Source organism: Agelaius tricolor, unplaced genomic scaffold (assembly GCF_023055355.1).
Source record: "Agelaius tricolor isolate 1412-34295 unplaced genomic scaffold, bAgeTri1.0.p SCAF_43, whole genome shotgun sequence".
Classification (NCBI taxonomy): Eukaryota; Metazoa; Chordata; class Aves; order Passeriformes; family Icteridae; genus Agelaius; species Agelaius tricolor.
Window position 1 is genome coordinate 3,209,244 of NW_027269303.1, and position 18,546 is coordinate 3,227,789.

General features: G+C 53.8%; 1 pseudogene; it reads left to right on the forward strand.

Annotated features, from left to right (window-relative positions):
• LOC139604079 (zinc finger protein 850-like) overlaps nt 1-18,546 on the forward strand; it is a 180,632-nt pseudogene that overhangs the window by 139,228 nt on the left and 22,858 nt on the right.

Consider the following 18,546-nt stretch of genomic DNA (forward strand, 5'->3'; position numbering starts at 1 on the left):
CAATTGCACTGGGACCTGGATTGATCCTTTGGCTGTCGTCTCGGTGTGATTGCACCAAGCTGATGCGTTTCTATAAAACTCGTGATTTGGAGTGACATCAACGCTTTTGTTTGTCCTTGACACATTCGAAATTTCGAATTTCATGCATAGTTCCATTGTTGTGGACCCGAAAATTTCCAATTCCTGCGGTTCGGTAGAAGCCACAGGTAAAAGATGTGTCCAAGCACACCATTCATTCACAGGATCTTTGATGACCTGCAAAATCTCCATTGGAGAATGCCCTGGAATTGGCCATTCGTTCACTGGCAACCCAACCATGCATGCTGTGAATGGTTTCCCTGGTTTCGAATGTGTCAGGGAGATACTTTCTAAATTTGCTGCCTGGGCTAAAGTTTCCCAAACATTTTGTTTTCGTTGATTGATGGGTAGATTTGCTCCATTGCTTAAAGCAACAGATGAAAGCATGAGCATCATGAAGCCCATGACTTCATCCTTATGAAAAATCATTGTCATGCTCTCACTAAAAGCCACAAAGGAAAAACCCCCAAAGTTTTTATTCTTTTTGTCCCTCTTCTGAGTCGTTGCTCACAACTTGAGTTTCTTCCTCCTCTGGAAACTCCATTGGCCATTGCCTGCACAATGGAATCGTGGAGGCTCTTGGTGATCCTTCACTCCATGTTCTTTGACTTGAGGTCTTCGGTCTTGCTCCTAAATCTGAAAAAGAATCTTGAGGTTCTCTTGAACGCGTTCTTTTTGCTGCATCAAAAGACTGCAGAAGATTTCTTGCTGCTTCTGCTGCTGAAAGCATCCATGCTGGAATTCCCTCTCTTGCTGTAATGTGTATCATTTCTTCTCCTTGAGGCTGTGCTTCATCTGAACTGTCTTCAACTTCATATGATCCTGAAGTTGATGGAAAATTATCCTTTTGTTGTGTTGTTGTTGTTGTTTTTGTTTTCTTTAATGTGGTTTTCTTTTTGTAATCGTTGGAAAAAATTGTTGCATTGTTGCAGTTTGGCCAGCAGGTGATGTGGTGGCGCTGTCGAGCAGGTCCAACATGTCCTGCAGTGCAGTCGTCCCTCCACGAGGTGGCGCTGTCGCCTGCCTGGACAACTGTGATGCCGACACGAACTCGATCGGTTCCTGCTTAGCAGACTGCAACGCTTGCAATCGTGTTTGAGACCGAGTTTGCATGGCTGTTAACTGAGCTGGCATTGAGGGTTGAATACTTGAATGTTTCTTTAGAGTGGAAGAGGTTCGAACCATAGGGATTGAGGCTAAAGGCATCGGGACCGGAGAGGGGGTGGAGCCCCGGGATGTCGAACCCCGAACGTGGCCCCTCCTCTTTGCCCGAGACGTCACAGGGGATCGGACGCACCCCCGTCCACGCTCTGTCTGCACCTCCCGCGGACGCGCGCCTTCAGGAATGCCCCCTGCCTCCCCTGTACTGACATCACTGTCTCCGTCCTGCTCCACCTCCGAAATCTCCTCCCTATTGTCTGTTCCTGTCCCTCTCTCCTCCTCCTCTGACACTGTATCCACACCCCCCGCCGAAGAATGCGGCCCTCCCCCTGGCAGTATCCCCTTTCGCACCGCGATCCAAGGCGATCTCCGCATCCAGACCTCCGGGTCTGACATCACCACCGCACGTCCCCTGCGTCCCCCCTTGGTAGCCTACTGGAGCCCTGCAGCTGCTCCACCCTTGCTGCCCATGTCTGACGCTGCCACGTTGGTTTGAAAGCCCTCCCCGGCTGTCCCGGGAGCCTTGCCCCTCGCGCGCACTTTTGGCACCGCGCCAGCCGAGGCTGCCGCCACTCTCGGCGTTGCGCTCGCAAAAGCCGCACCAGAACCCATGTCTCCCATCACCTCCACGGCCCCCCTGCCAGCCGCTGCCACCGCCGCGCCTGCCGCGAGAGAGTGCATCCCCCCTCCCCACTTGTTCCCTTTGAACCCCCCTCCCCGACTCCGCCACTTTTTCCACCTCCTGTCCCGCTGACTCCTGCGAATCGGGGCGGTACGCTCCTAAAGAGTGACCTGCCTCCTCGATATCGCTGGGAGTAAACCTCATTTCATCAGGGAGTGGAATGGTATCATCTGTGTCTGAGTCAGAGTCTGAAGCCCCTGCACTCTCTGGGGTCTCAGAACGCATTAGGGTTGCCTTGGGTCTTCGGGATGGTGGGACTGAAGGCAATGACATTTTTCCTTGTTCCCCTTTCTCGGGCACTTTTTCCCCTGGGCCAATCGGGATCAGAGCCAATCTCTGTTTCGAGCCTTGCTCTGCTCCCTCTGCCCCTGTGGGACTCGCAACAAGTTGTTGCCTGGCTGACCCTCTAAATTGAGTCGAGGTCCCCTCTAACATAATTCTTGCTGAAGACAGCAATTTCAAGGCTATCTTATCATCATTGGTGGCTAAAAAATATAGGTGTCTATTAACTTCTTGCCAAAAACCTACTTCAAATAACAAACGTGTCTCTGAGTACAGGTAATTACACCACACCCACAACAATAACTCTCTAAGTTTTTTCTTTGGGATCCCCTTAGTGTGTGTGTCTGCCACGCCCTGTAGGTCGGACAGAATCTCTATTTGTTCCTGGGAAAGTGTACCCCCCATGTTCTTAATTCTTGACCTTCTCACCGAATTTTGTCGTCAGAGCAGTCCGAAGGGTCCTGGTCTCTGGCCCACAGGTCACAGGAGATGGATCCGGAGGCGCCTTTCCGATTCCGATTTGGGCTGTCCTGCTACGAACTTTCTTCGGCCGAAGTGCGGCGCAATGTTCTCTGTGGCTGCTGTGTCTTCAGATTCTCCTGGCTGCGTTCTGGCTGTTTTCTCAAGGAGTTATCAGTGCTCTCCTGGGAATGAGTCCAGCTCGGGAGCTGCCCACTCGGCACTTCAAGGCTGCCCCTGTGCAAGAGGTGCACACCAGAGCTCACCGTGGCTCAGCAAGTGCTCGCCGGATGCTGCTGGGTCGTTGGTCGCCGCCGGGTAGCCCCTCAGGTTGCCCACCGGGTGCCCACCCAGGGACGCCAAATGTCGGGTTCAGCTGTCTGTCTCTGCCCCGACACGGGTAGGGTGGTTCTTGGGTGGCATGCAATTCAAAGGACGAGTCTGGACTCTTCAGCTTTTCGATCTTCAGATTGTTTATTGTTTCTTATCTACAAAATTTTCTGTCTGCCCAACAGAGGTCTGATCTGCAAGGCAGACCACGGGGCGGTCGTGTCTTTTTATACTAAAATCTACATACATGATATTTACTTTTATTTTCCAATACTTTTCACCCATGTTGGCAAGTACACCTTCACCATAAACCAATCCCCAAGTGCCAACATCACCACAGGAGATGGAAGACAAGAAGAAGAAAGAAGAAGGACAAGACATGCCCTGATCCCTCCATCTTGTCTCCATAACCCCCCTGTACCAAAAACCTTATAGTTTATATTCCACCCTATAAATGTGTCCCTTTTACACCCTTCACTCTAAAGTGATTCTCATGTCCTCAAACTGCTGTCACTTCTGTGGATGGATCAAAATCAAGCCACCAAACACTCTTGGCAACATTCCAGGATTTCCGAGACCCCCAAGGGTTCTCTCGGCAACTCTGGACATCCGGACTGATGTGCTGAGTTCCCACAGGCCACTGCCCGGACCCGGCACAACCCAGCTCCCAGCGCAGCTCCCTCCAGCCGGGCACAACATTCCACTCATGGCATCTCTGGTGTCTCTGCTCACATGGGCACAGCCAGCTGCTGCTGAGGCAATCCTAGCTCCCACTGAAGGCTTCCCACCCAAAATGCTGCCTTCAGCTCTCACACACCATTAAGAAATCCAAGAGCAAAGCTGAAATCTGATTAGAGAATCGTGCAAAGTCACATCCGAGAACATTTTGTTATAAAATCCCAAATGTTAACAGAAGCTGAGAAAGTCAACGATAGAAAACAAGCTTCCAGCACTGGGACTAGAAGAGCTCAGGCAATCCATTTGAATGGAAGGAGCCCTCTCTTTCTGACATGTGAGCAATGCCATGGAATTTCCCAAACCAGGGAAACAGGGAGCCCTGGCAGCAGCAGCTTCACACACAGCAGGGACACAGAACAGGGCAAGGCTAGAGGCTGCCAAAATTATAACTTCTACTTGCAATGAAGAACCTTTGTGTCCAGTTCTACTCTAGCCACTATTAATATAGAGTCAAAAAGACTAAAAATACTAGTAATAATAAGAACTGTACTATTAATAGCAAAAAAAAAAAAAAGAGATAGTGGAAATAATAAGAATTAATAAAATCCCTGCCATACTTATACTAGGTTTGCATGGCCAGGTTTTGGTGAGGGGCTTTAGGAGCACCTTCTGTGAGAGGCTGCTGGAAGCAGCTGCTCCTCTATGTCCCACAGAGTCAAATCCAGCCAGCTCCAGGATGGACCAGCTGCCGGCCAAGGCTGGCCCAGTTAGAAATGGTGGTAACACCTTTGGGAAAAGAGATTTAAGAAAATGGGTGATTGTGTAGTTGTAACTGTGAGGCAGGGAAGAGCAGGGTGAGAACACATGAGAGGAACAACTCTGCACACCCCAGGGCAGGGCAGGGCAAGGCAGGACGAGGGGCAGGAGCTGCTCCAGGGGCTGGAGCTGATTGCCCTGAGATTCCCTGGGGCAGCCCCTGGGGAGGCAGCTGGGCCCCTGCAGCCCATGGAGGGCCCGGAGAGCAGAGACGCACCTGCAGCGTCTGGAGGAGCCCGTGCTGGAGCAGGGGGTGCCTGAGCAGGGGCTGGGACCCCATGAGAAACCTGTGCTGGAGCAGGGACCTGGCAGGGACCTGCAAACCCGTGGAGAGAGGAGCCCACGCTGGAGCAGGGTCCTGGCAGGACTTGTGAGCCCATGGGAGAGTGAGGCAGCTGCAGCAGTTTGTGAAGAGCTGCTGTCCATGAGATGAACTCACCCTGGAGAAGTTCATGGAGAAGTGTTTCGGGGAGGGACCCCATGGTGCAGCAGGGGAACGACTCCTCTCCCTGAGCAGCAGGAGAAACAAGGGGTGATGAACTGAGCAGAGCCCCCAGTGCCTGTCTCCCTGCACCACTGGGGGAGGAGGCAGGGATGGGCAGAAGGTGTTTTTGAAGCTTTATTTTACTTCTCACTATCCTGCCCTGATCTGGATAGAAATAAATTCAATTAATATCTGCAATTTCAAAAATGTTTTGCCCATGATGGCATTTGCTGAGTGATCTGTCCCAGTCCTTAAGCCATGAAGCCTTCATTCTATTTTCTATTTTTCTCTCTCCTGCCCATCTCTGGAGAGGAATGAGAGAGCAGCCATGGTGGGTGCCTGGCATCCAGGCAGGGTGAAGAGACAACACTTCCTTTCCTTCATTCTTTCTTTCCTTCCAGAGGTCACAGTGCAGAGGTTGAATGGGGCTTTGATGGAGGGAGTGGAGGTGGCGGGGAGTAGTGGTGACAGGAGGCACAGGGCTGTGGCACGGGCACCCGAGGGGCCCGAGCAGCTGGCAGGGGGCAAGGCCTGTCCCTCTGGGCCAGCAGCAGCCCCGTGCCCTGCCCAAGGCGCTGCCAGCAGGGGCTTGGCCCCAGAGGCAGGGGCAGAGCCCAGCCCCGGGGGCGGCGTTTGTGCCCCGAGCCCCGTCCAGCCCAGCCTGCCCCGAGTGCGCAGTGAGCGCTGGCACGGCTGCCCTGGACAGCGTGACCTGCTGGGGACACTGAGAGCTGCCCTGCTGTGACCCTGCCCTGGGCACTGCACAGGCACCAACCCAACCCCAGCCAGCAGCACCCCTGGGCATGGCCCAGGCACTGGAGAGCATCACAGCCAGCCCTGCTGCTGCTGGGCATGTCCCAGGCACCAGAGCCCATCCCAGCCCTGCTCCTGGTGATGTCCCAGGCACCAGAGCCCATCCCAGCCCTGCTGCTGGGGATGTCCTGGGCCCTATGAGCGTCCCAGGTGTGGGACGAACTCCTCAAATGGCTCAGCCTTGACCCAACACCAACGGAGGCACCACCAAGGGCAGCCCCGGGAGTGCCCCCAGTGTGGGAAGAGCTCCATGCGCTGCTCCAGCTCCATCCCCCACGGGAGGATCCGCGCTGGATGATCCCCACTGACCCCGGTGGGCAGAGCCCTGGTGATCTGTGGTGCTGGTGATCCCTGTTGAGAAGACACCTGGCTGGGGGCTCCATATCCTCCTGGCTTCCCACCCCATGGCCTGGATTTTCTTTTCATTTCTCTTTGCCCTTCCAAACCACTGAAAAGCAGGGTAAAAATAAAGACATTGAGCTAAGACAAGGATGGGGACACGGGGGGTCTTGCAGGGGATGTGGGGGATGCTGGGTGTGAGGGATTTGAGGGTTCCTGGGAGAGACTTGGGGCTTGCTCAGGGCTTTGGGGACACCAGGCTGAGTGGCTCTGGTTGCACTGGGAGACCCTGGAGGAGGTTCTGGGACAGCTGATCAAGGACCCCCTGCCCCGGAACTGTCCCCATGTGCCCCCATCCCAACGCCTCGCGTCCCCTGTAGCGGCTGCCTCATTCCCACAGTCACTCCCCTTTCCCCAGCCCGTTCCCATGTCCCCCCTCTCCCGTTCCCGTCCTGCTCCCATCCCAGTCCGGATCCCATTCCCTGTCCCTGTCCTGTATTCCTGATCCCTGTACCGTATTTCCAGTGCCATTCCAGGTCCCTGGCCCTGTCCCCATTCCCAGACCCTGTCTGCAATCCCGGTCCCTGTCCCCATTCCCTGTTCCCATTCCGGATCCCTGTCCCCATTCCCATTCCCTGTCCTCATTCCCTGTTCCCATTCCCGGTCCCTGTCCCCATTCCCCATTCCAGGTCCCCATTCCCATCCGCTGTCCCCATTCCCGATCCCCATTCCCTATCCCCATTCCCGGTCCCTGTCCCCATTCCCATCCCCATTCCCATTCCCGGTCCCCATTCCCATTCCCTGTCCCCATTCCCGGTCCCCTCTCATCGGACGCCGCCAACATCGCTCCGGCCCCCCCGGCCCTCACGTGACTGAGGAAACCCCGCGCTGCTCCCACCCACCAATCCCAGCGCGCGATCGCTCCCGTATTTGCATAACCACGCCCTTTGGCCTGGCCCCGCCCCCCCGCCGGCTGCAGCCGCGTCCGGGCGCTGTTTGCTCCCAGTTCCCTCCCAATGCTCCCAGTAAGAGCGGGACCGGCAGGGAGAGCGCTCCCAATTCCTTCCCGGTGCTCTCACCATCATTCCCAGCGTTCCCAGTAAGAGCGGTACTGGCAGGGAGAGCGCTCCCAGTTCCTGCCCGGTGCTCTCACCATCGTTCCCAGCGCTCCCAGTAAGAGCATCACCGGCAGGGAGAGCGCTCCTAATTCCTTCCCGGTGCTCCCACCATCGTTTCCAGTGCTCCCAGTATCGCTCCCAGTGCCGGGCATGGCGGGGCCGCTTTGGAACCCCCCCAGGGCAGAGCGCGGCTGCTTTTGGGTGCCGGCACTGCCCGGGCCGGGCTGGGAGCGGAGGTAGAGCGGGAGGGAGAGGAGGGAGAGAGGAGGGGGAAAAGGAAAGGGAAAGGGAGGATCGAGAGGAAAGGAGGAGCAGGAGGAGGAGGAGTAGGAAGAGAAGGGACAGAGGAGGAGCAGGAGGAGGAGCAGCACCAACCCCACGCGGTTCCCCCGCTCGGGCCGGGCTCCCCCGGCATCGCCCCCCCGGAACCGCAGGTGAGCGGGGAGCTCGCCCCAGATCCATCGGGCGGTCTCCGGCAGGGTGGTTTGGCAGGGCAGGGATCTTGCAGGACCCCAAAGCCAGCCCGGAAATGGCCCTGGAGGGATCTTGGGGTGTCCCACGTGGCAAATGCCTGGTACCGGCAGGAAGAGGAGTGATGTTGGGTATGGGGATCCCCGGGAGAGCTGGGGGGAACGTGGGAGCCCTGGAGTGGGGAGAGCGCAGAGGGCGGTCCCAGAGCCGGGGGATCCCAGATCCGAGGGATGGGGGAGGCTGGGGATGAGCAGGGTCCGGGCCCCCCGAGGCTGGAGGGAACAGTGACTTCTCCAGCTGCACTTGGGCAGCGGGACCATTAAACCCAACATGCTGATCCCTTGTTTTTCCCCAAACCCGGATTTCCCACACCTTGGCCAGATGGAGCAGGAGACTGCGAGGAAGAGGACGATGGCCCAGGATCCCCAGGCAGGTGAGGAGGAAGTCAGTGCCCCTTTCCCCCTCTCTCCTGCTCCATCTCCCAGCCCAGCACAGCCCCCGGCTGCAGGACAACCCTGCTGCCAACCCCATCCTGCCGGGGATGCACTGGGGGGATCTCCTTCCCCTTCCCTATGGCACGGAGGCAAATCCCATCCTATCCTTGTCCTTCCACCCCCAGAGAAGAAGCTGAGGATGGAGACCAGGGAGGAGAAATCCCCACAGCAGAATCTCGTGGAAGAGGCTGTTTTAAGTGGCTCCATGGTGCAGAATTCCAACGTGGAGGAAAAGCTGCAGAGATCCCACAGAAGGAGGGGCTCCAAACCCAGCCCAGGGTGCTCTGAGGAGGAAAGACCCACCCTGAGCCAGGGAGGTGGACAGAGCTTCAGCCAGAGCTCAGAGCTGGTGGTCCATGGGCAGCTTCACAATGGGGAGAAGCCCCACAAGTGCTTGGAGTGTGGGAAGAGCTTCAGCAAGAGCAACTACCTGATCAGCCACCAGATGATCCACACTGGGGAATGGCCCTACGAGTGTGGGGAGTGTGGGAAGGGCTTCAGCTGCAGCTCTGCCCTCATCATCCACCAACGCATCCACACTGGGGAGAGGCCCTATGAGTGTCCCCAGTGCCAGAAGAGGTTTCAGACCAGCTCCAATCTCCACCTGCATGAGCTAATTCACTCAGAAGAGAGGCCCTTCCACTGCCCTGACTGCGGGAAGGGCATCAAGCACAAATCCCACCTCATCAGGCACCAGCGCATCCACACTGGGGAGAGGCCCTACGAGCGTCCCCAGTGTCAGAAGAGCTTCACCAGCAGCTCTCACTTGACCAGACACCAACGGAGGCACCGGTAAAAGAAGCCCTGCAAATGCCCCAATTTCAGGAGGAGCTTCGTTCACTGCTCCAAATTCATCCTCTATTGGAGGTCCCACGTTGGGAAGAGCCTCGGTTATCCATGTTTCTTGTGATCCATGTGGGGAAGACACCTGTCCCTTTTCCTGCCCCTCCCAGTGACATGATGTAGGATGGAAGAACATGAGGGTCTGGCCATGGCCCTGTCATTACATTCACTCCCACCTCAGAACACTGCCAGGGGCAAGAAAGGGACTGTCTGTGTCTCTCTCTTTCTCTCTCCCTGAGGAGAACGGTGTCGTTTCCAGACCGGAGAAATTGTGGCCAGGCAGACCCAGTAAGTTGTGTTGTAGTTTTCCCTGTCAACAGTTTTATTTATCCCTTCTCTTATCAATATTGTTTTTGTTCTGTTTGTTCCTTATCCCGTTGCTGTTCCCAATAAATTGTTCCTATCCCAGCCCGGGATCTTTGCCTTTTGTGCTTTCCATGGGCGGGAGGGCAGCGAGGGCAGCGCGGTTTTAGCGGGAGCAGGAAATTGGGGAATCCCATTGCTGAAGCCTGGCCTGTGGAAACCGAGCATCCCAGCTGGTGCCAGCCCTGGTGGCCATGGCAGCAGCCTTGGGAGCGGGTCCCTGGCTGGGGCTGTGGGAACCTCTTCCCTCTGGTGCCCAGGGACAGGAGTGGAGGGAGCGGCTGCAGCTGAGTCGGGGCAGGCTCAGGTTGGATGTCAGGAAAAGGTTTTTGCCCAGAGGCTGCTGGGGCCCTGGCCAGGCTCCCCAGGGCAGGGTCCCAGTTCCAGGGCTCTCTGAGCTGCAGCAGCGTTTGGCCAGCGCTGCCAGGCCCAGGCTGGCATTGTTGGGGTGTCCTGTGCAGGGCCAGCAGTTGGACTGGAGGATCCTGATGGGTCCCTCCCAGCTCAGCCAATTCTGTGCTTCTGGGATCCCATCAGCCTGGGGATGGGACTGGATATGGTTGCCATGGCAACGGGCCCTGGCTGCAGGCCTGAGCTGGTGTCCATGGCAACCACCCCTGGCATGGGGTCTCCATGGAGCTGCCGAGGGACTGAGCATAGCAACAGGGGGCTGGTGATGGTTGCCATGGAAACTGACCATAGCAACAGGGGGCTGGTGATGGTTGCCTGCTAAGGATCAGATTTGTCACAGGCCCTCAGAGGGGTTCCATGGGGACTTTCCAAGAGTCTCCAGGCTGTTCCAGAGCTGGAATGTCACACTCACAGACAGGGGCTCCATGGAGACCTCCCAGGGCTTTCTGGGGATGGTAAAGAGCCCTGTGGTCAGAGGCAGTCACAGCCATTCCATGGTGACATCCCAGGGCACCTTGGGCTGCAAAGGCACCGATCTGTCACAGGCACTCACAGGGGCTCCTGTCATGGGCACAGTGGGAGCTTCAGGCTAAGTTTATTAGTTAAGTTCCTGTTGGATCACAAGGTACAGAAAGGATCCGCAATAGCTCCCACAGATACCAAAATACCCCCAAGGACCTCCAGGCTTTCAAAACTCCTCCTGGTAGAGGAGCCTTGGAGCAGCTGATTCCAATCCTAGCTCCAGACTTTTCAAGAGTTTGTGTGTAAAGAATTATAAAGTTAGAAATAAACCTTTATATTTTTTGACCCACGGGATTGGGGATGGCAAACCAGATATATGTATATAAATATCTATTATCTATTATGGTAATGATTAAACAAAATTGCCTAAATCAGAAATATTTGCGCCATGATGTAAGAGATGTAAAATATATTATATAGAGCACTAGGAAATTATTTCCAAGCAACTGTATTAAAGCCAAATCTATAATTGAGTAGAGATTGATGTCACTCCCGCAGACCAATGACCGTGGGCATATCCCTTTGTCTCAGCCTGAAGCAGTGACCTTAAGGGGTGTCCCCACTGCAGGGAGGAATCTCTGCATGCCCAAGAAAGAAAATATCAGGAGATGCTGCCATTAAAATTTGGGATGGGGCTTTTCTAGTCTGAGGTGCTGCTCTGTCAGTCAGGTGTGCCCAGGCTGGGCCAGCTCAGCAGCTGTGCAGAAGCTCTCAGTGGCGTCACTTGGTTGTTCCTTTCTCTGGGGATTTTCCAGTGCTGTCACAGCTTCAGCTCCTGCTGAGGATGTTGAACTTTGGGATGGATGAGTCAGACTTGTTTCTGCAATATTCACCCCAAAATCAGCGTGACCCCCCTCTCCTTCATTTCCTACTGGGGCCTTTGCAAACAGGGCCTTGCTGGAGTTGTTGGAGGCCATTGCAGGCAGAGCCTCCTGCTCCAGCAGGAACTGCCTTTCCTGCCATCAGCAGGGCAGGTCCCGCTGCAGGAAAAGCCCCAGGCCAGCCCCAGCACAGGGAAGGCCTCGGGCACAAGGGGGGAGTGCCATGCTGGGAGCTGTGCCAGGGAGAGCCTGAGGCACCAAAGGCACCTTGGCAGCAGCAGCTGCTTGCAGGCCATGGCCAGAAGCCTCCCTTGGCAGCGCGGCCTGGTGGCCACCACTGCAGAGCTGCTGCCTCAGGGCTCATTCCTGGCTGGGCTCTGAAAAGCCACTTCTGCTCCAGGAGCCTGACTGGGAAGCCATTGGCCCCAGCACCTCGGGGACAAGATATCAATGACAAAACTCTTCATGCCAGCAGAGCCAAGGCAGGGGCAGAGGAAAGGACAGGGCTGCCATGGTGATGGCTGTCAGGGCACTGCCCCTGCAGCAGCCTGGCTGCCCTCAGCAGACATTCTGACCAGAAGCGTTATGAGGGCATCCAGCACATCAGAGAACCCACACTACAGGAATTCTGTCACTGGGGGAGGGCAGGGGGTTTAACTGGGTCAGGTTGCACAATGCTCCTGCTCTTGGACAGTTCCTGGGATGGGGCATCCAATTCTCTGGAAAATCAGTTGCAGTTTCATGTCACTTTCATAATTGCAAAATATTTCCTTTTCTAACAAATGTAAATCCACCCTCATTCAGTTTAGAGATACTGACCCTTGTTCTGTCACTGCAAGATTTAGGAGAAAATAACTTTGATCGCTATTTTTCCATTTTCACAGACCTTGGAGAGGACCCAGAAATCTCCCAAGATGGGGTTTGGAGGCCTCATCACAAAACCAGCAGGTAGAGGCTGAGGGCTCTGGGCTCCGTGATGTGGAGAATTAGGACAGAACAGGAATAGCCTTGGAGGGATGGAAGGGTGGTTTCTGAGAGGCTGGAGCTTTTCTTCCTAGTGGGAATGAGCCTGAAGAAGCCATAATAGCACCAAGGGCAGCTGGGGAGGCCCAGAGTGCACACCAGGAGAAAGGAATTTCCCTGCCAGGGCAGGGCTGTGGTGCCCATCCCCCAGCAGGAGCCTGGAGCAGCCCAAGGCTTTGTGTGGGCAGGCAGAGGCAGGCAGGAGGCTGAGCTGTCAGCAAAGGAAGGGGCCAGCCAGGTGGGGCAGCCGGGGGATGTCCACAGCCTGCAGGGACAGAGGCGCAGGTTTGCTCAGCACCAGAGACACCTTTGCCTTGCTTGTCCCCACCTGTCATCACTGCCACCAGTGTTCTGCTCTGCCTGGAACCTGGGGACACTTTCTCAGTCCTGTCCCTCAGAAGGATCTATTTAAAGTATGAGAAACTTCATTGTTTCACCCTATTTTTGAGTCCCTGAGGAGTTCTTTGAGCCCACTGTGAGGGACTGAGTCTGATGCACAAAGAGCACCAAAGCCCCAGAGGGTCATTACAGTCCTTGTGCTGTGTCTGTGCTGCTGAGTTGGGCCGGGCTCCTGGCCCCAGAGGCAGCTCCTGGCAAGGGCAGCAGAGCTGCAGAGAGACAGCTCTGGCCAGGAGCAGCTCCTGTGCACAGCCCAGCAGGGCTGGGGCACTGCCAGGGCCCTTCAGGGACACCAGCAGGGCACAGACAGAGCTCCCAGGGGCTCAGCACTGGCAGGGACTGTGGTATATCCCAGAGGGGGTTGTGTCACAGCAGCTCCTCTGTGGCTGTGTCATGGAGGCACAGAGAAGCTGTGATGTCTGCAAGGGGCTGTATGGCAGCACAGAGTAGGCTGTGTGAGGTCACAGATTGGGCTGTGACATCACTGTGTTTGTTTTGTGAGGTCATTGTGGTGACTGAGCATCATAGAGGGGACTGCGTGACATCTCAGAGCAGATTGTTACATCAAGGCATGGCTGTATGACATCATAGAGCAGGCTGTGAGGTCAAAGTGTGTGCTGTGACATTCCAGAGTGGCAGTATGACATCACAGAGAGGGTTTTGTGGCATCACTGGGGGGGTTGTGACATCACAGAGCTGTCTGTGACATCATAGAGTAGGGTGTGTGGCCATAGAGCAGACCTTGCCATCATAGAGGGTGGCTCTGTGACATGAGGGAGTGGGTTGTGACATCACCAGGTGGCTGTGAAACATCACAGAGCAGATTCTGACATCAAATGGTGGCTTTCTGACATCCCTGGGTCTTTTGCGAGAACAGTGCAGCTGCATGACATTCCAGGGTGAAATACCAGAGTTTGCTCCGTGACATCACAAGGGTGCTGTGTGATGTCCCAGAGTGAGCTGTGACATCACAGGCGATGTGTGACAACACAGGAAGTCTGTGTGACATCACAGGGGCTGTGTGACGTCACTGGGGAGGTCACTCTGCCCCGGCCCCCTCACAGTTCCCCCCAGAGCAGTCCAACCCTGCTCGTGCACAGCGGGGTCCCCTGTCCCCCCGGGTCCCCCCGCCCCCGGCCCCGCAGCCTCCCCCAGAGGATGTTCCACGAGATCAACCCCAGAGCCTGACACGGGGACGGGGGGCCGGGGCCCTGGGGGTGGCACAGGGGGACAGGGACCCCCCGGCAGCGTCCCCGTGTCCCCCAGGGCCAGAGCCTGGGCCAGGGCTCCTTCACCCTGCTACCAACGAGGCCTTGAGAGCGCTGAAAAAATCCCCAGCAAGGCAGCAGCAAAAACCAGATTGAATATTAAGGGACAGCAGCACAAAATTCCTTGGCAAGAGTCACTCTGCTCCTGACTGGACACTTCAAGCCCAGCAAGGAAACAAAGCAACAACTAAACCAAAGAAAATCCAGGCAATCAAACCAGAAATGAACCGAGAACTGTCCCTGTGTGTGTGTGTGTGACAAAAGGACAGTGAGGGTAAGGATAAAAGGAATACAGCCCAAAGGTTTAACAGAGCTCAAACTTAACAGGACTTAACCATAACTGATAGCTTAAATGTCACAATTTAGGCAAAAAGAGCAGCTAACAGTATTTAACCTAACTTATAACCTATGACTTTGCAATTTAACAGAGGAATAACACTTAACAGTATTTAACTCAGCCTAATAACTTACATTAAAATAACAACTTAGCAAAAGAACAACTCTTACCAGCATTTAACTTAGCTTAGACCTCATGACTGAACATCTCTTACAGGCCTGACTGACTCAGCTATCCAAGGCTCTCAAACCCCTCAGAGAGCAGCATTTCTGCCACATTTCCCCAGCACAGGCACTCCTGTGTGCACACCGACACAAAGAGTCAGTGCAAGGCACCTGGGAGAAATTCCCCTCAGGGCAAGAAATGTCCCTGTGGATCCTTTGGCATCTCCCCAGCGGGTGAAGGGTTGAGCCTGGAGGAGTGGGGGGATCGGCCCAGGCTCCGTCGCTGTTAGGGATCCCCGAGTGCAGCAAACGGGAGAGTTCCCGGCTGGGAGAGGCCCCACTCAGAGGGAGTCGCTGGCCCAGGAGAGCTCCAAGGGCTCCTTTTGGAGCGCTGTTTGCAGGGCCCCAAGAGAGGGGCTTCAGTCCCAGCAATGGTTCATCCTGGCCGCACTTGGCACCAACAGCTTTCTTTGGCAGGGTGAGAACAGGGATGTTGTGCCACTGAGGGAACAAAAGCAGTTCCCAGGGCTGCTCCTCCAGAAAGCAGGAGCTGGTTGGGCAGCAGCAGTGCCTGGAGCAGACAGTGTTTGTGATGAGCTGCAGAGGAGCTGAGCCCAGCGGCTGTTGGCCAAGGCCGAGCCCCAAGGAGCATTTCTCAGCTGGCAGGACGGCCTGAGATGGAGAGGGGGGAATGCAGCAGCACAGGGCCCATGGAACCAAGGGACCATTGTGACACTGTGGGGCCCTGTGAGACCACGGGACCATGGTGACACTGTGGGGCCCTGTGAGACCAAGGGACCATTGTGACACTGCGGGGCCCTGTGACACCAAGGGACCATTGTGACACTGTGGGGCCTAATTGAATCATGGAGAGCACTGTGACATGTCTGGACCTCATGGAACCAAGGGCACGTTACTGACGCTGTGTGGCTCCATGGGACACTGTGGGGCCTAATTGAATCATGGAGAGCACTGTGACATGTCTGGACCTCATGGAACCAAGGGCACGTTACTGACGCTGTGTGGCTCCATAGAATGCAGGGATCATTGAGATACTGAGAGGCCGCATCAAACCAAGGGTCAATTGCTACACAACGGGGCCTCATGGAGCCAAAGGTCCATTGTGACATTGCAAGGCCTCATGGAACCATAGAGAGACCATTAAGATACTTCACAGCCTCACGGAACAACCAAGGGGCCATAGGGACACTGTGGGGCACCATGAACCAAGGAGACCATTGTGACACTGTGAGGCCCAATGGAATAAGCAAAGCATTTTAACACTCTGAGCCCTCATGGAACCAGTGAGACCATTGTGACCCTGGGGTCCCCACACAACCAAGAGGACCATTGTGATACTGTGGGGCCTCATGAAAACAAGAAGCCTTTGTGACACTGCAGGGCTGCATGGAACCAAAGGTTGAGGGTGACATTGTGGGGTCTCATGTCATCAGTGGAACACAGTGACACTGTGGAGCCAAAGGAGACCATTGTGACACTGCAGGGCTGCATGGAACCTAGGGGCAATGGTGACATTGTGGAACCCCATAGAACCAAGGGTTCATTTTGAGACTGCAGGGTTGCATGGAAGCAAAGCTCCGGGGTGACACAGAGGGGCCTCCTGTCATCATTGGTCCATTGTGACACTGTGGAGCCAAAGGAGACCATTGTGACACTGCAAACCCGCAGGGTCCAAAGGTCCATTGTGACATTGCAGGGCTCATGGAACAGAGAAGTTACATGACATTGTGGTGCCTGGGGAACCACGGAGACCATTGTGACACTGCAAGGCCTCATGGAATTCTTGGGACCATTGTGACACTGTGGGGCCTTATGGAACCTAGGGGCCATTGTGACACTGCAGAGCCCCATAAAAGCAAGAAAACTCAGAATAGGTCTGGCTTGGCCTCCCAGGGGCCACCTGATTGGTCCAGCTTACCTTATCATGTTGAGGGTCTCTTCTCTTTTGCTAATAAAACAATGGGGCTCTGTACTTTCCTTCCTATGGGAAAGATTTTCATTTCCAGGTACCCATGGCCAGAACTGGGATTTCACCTCCAAATTTCCTTATATCCAGTGATTGTTCCCATAGGAATATTGCCAGGACAAGTCTGTCTTGCAGTGATTTTACAAGGGTCACTTCCCATATGTCCCCAAACCACTGGGGAAGGCTCCATGCTTTCCTTCCTATGGAAAAGAACTGTGCTGCTTCTCCAGGAGCCTATGGCCAAGATTTGGCTTCCACCTCCAAAATTCCCTATATCCAAAGACTGCTCCCAGACAAAATCTGCCATTCCTGACAAGTCTGGCTGGCCTTGGCCTACTGAGGCTCTCACCTGCCTTTCAAACATTGGGTTCTCTGCTTTCTTTCCTATGGAAAAGAACTGTCCTTCTCCTCTAGGCACCCACGGCCAGAATTGGGATTTCACCTGCAACATTCCCTGTTGTGAAAAACTGGAGAAGATTGTTGGCTCAAAACATTTTGTGTGTGGGGGAGGAAGGGGCAGGTCCAGCCTTGCCCTGCCCTGCCCTGGAACCCCAATCCCCCCAGAGCCTCTATCCCAGCCCAGAAGTGGCTGCCAGTCCCTGGCACAGCACAGGCAATGCTCCACAGCCACCTCTGCAGCCCCAGCCCAGCTCCTGAGGGACCAAATGAGCCCAAGCCCCACCTGGGGGAAGGGCCCAGGGAGACCAAGGGGCATTGAAGGCTGACCACAAGGCAAGCACACATCTTGATCCTGCATCCTCTTGGAATTTCCATCTGAACACTGCTGGAATCCAGGAGTTGGTAGCTGTGTTTGTGCTTCTCTAAAACACATTTTTCTCTCTTCCTGGGTCTTCTTCTATTTCTGTCCTCTTGCAAATTTTGATTAACTGAAAATTGAACAAACTACGAGTTTGTGAAGTTGAATGGGCCAAGTCAATGCTTTCAGAAGTGTTTTTTGTTGATTGAATATCTGTCGTAATACATGACAAGAATTTTTAAAAGTAATGTAAAACTTTTTGTGTAACTGACAATCTGTTAAACCACTTAGATTCTGAACACGCCTCTGTGAACCACATATGTTAAAGATGAAAAAACCCAGAAACCTCCTCTTTCTTTTCCAGTCAACAAAGAAGCAGCAGGCCCTGGCCCCGGCCCCCATCTCAACCAAACCAAACCAAACCAAGCAACCCTGCCATGGGCTGAGCCCCTTCCCCCCTCCCCAGGCTGCCCCCCCCCACCCCCATCGGCCCCATTCTGACCAAACCAAACCCCAACAACTCCCAAACAGGAAAACAAAAGAGGCTACAAAACCCCAACCAGAACAAAGCCAGGTACAGCTATTAAAATCTCACCATCAAGTCCCCGCCCCCAACACAAATCAAACCAAAATCCCCTACAACCTACACCACACACAAAATAACCCTACAAATAAAATTAAACACAAAACCCCCCAAACCAGCCATAAAACCAATTTTACACAACCCGACCACAAATTCCACCACAGGCTACCAGCGGGTCAGGTGTTAACCCTTGCAATACTTCAATCCTCCCTCGAGTAAAAGAAAAAACCAAAATATAAGCATATAAATACCCATAAAACCATCAACGTCAGTAAAGAAGAATCTAAATCCTAATTTAAAAAGAAGGAAAATATCTTAATTTTAAAAATAAAATCCTCTTATAAACTATAAAGAAAAAACTCTTTTTCTTTATAACACATAAAACTATAAAAAAATAAAAATATTCAAAATAATATCAAACAAAAACCTGCATACTAAAATAAACAAATTTTAAAAAACTGTACTTTCATCAAAAGTTTGACCATTAAAAAAAAAAGTAATCCACTACCCCCTAGAGAAGATCTCTATTCCCAGAGATAAAAATAATTTGTAAAGTAAATAATAAAAACTTTTACCTTTAAAGAATTCATCTTTAAAACAATACCCCATAAGTCGACATGGCCCATCAACAAGCTGTAAAACAGCTTGTAGCACAAAAACCAACTTCAGAAGAACAAAGTTCCCCAGACAACTGTGATCCATGACAAAATTAAGAACCAAAAATTCCTATTTTTTCCTCTTGTAAAAAAATCTCCATAACCTTAACAAGAAAAACTTCTCTCCCTAAATCAACTAAAAAAAGACAATTCTAGAAATTGTAAACTAACTAGAAATTTTAGATTTAGTTTCTTTACATTGTCATA